This window comes from Nestor notabilis, unplaced genomic scaffold, assembly GCF_000696875.1.
Source record: "Nestor notabilis isolate BGI_N333 unplaced genomic scaffold, ASM69687v1 scaffold12948, whole genome shotgun sequence".
NCBI lineage: Eukaryota > Metazoa > Chordata > Aves > Psittaciformes > Psittacidae > Nestor > Nestor notabilis.
In genome coordinates this window covers 16,686-16,994 of record NW_009940640.1, presented here as the reverse complement: position 1 = coordinate 16,994, position 309 = coordinate 16,686, and positions in this window count along the sequence as shown.

Below are 309 nucleotides of genomic sequence, written 5' to 3'. Positions count from 1 at the left end.
GTAATCTCACCGTATCCACGCAATTACAGCTCGTCTTGTGCTCTTTCTTGGTCATACACCATAGGTTCTGACACACTTTTAAAAACATACCTGTGCTTTGTTGTAGTGATTGGCTAAGTTGCTAAAAATACTATTTTTCAGAAAACGTGTTCTTATTCCTGCAAAAAAATGTGGCAGACTTTGATAAAGCATGCTACCCACTCTGATTTAACAGCACATATACACGAAGTCAGCCCTAACAATAGGCATCTTAGAAAAGGTGCAGTATAATTATCTGTAAGATAGCTATGCAAATTGGGAAGATGGAAA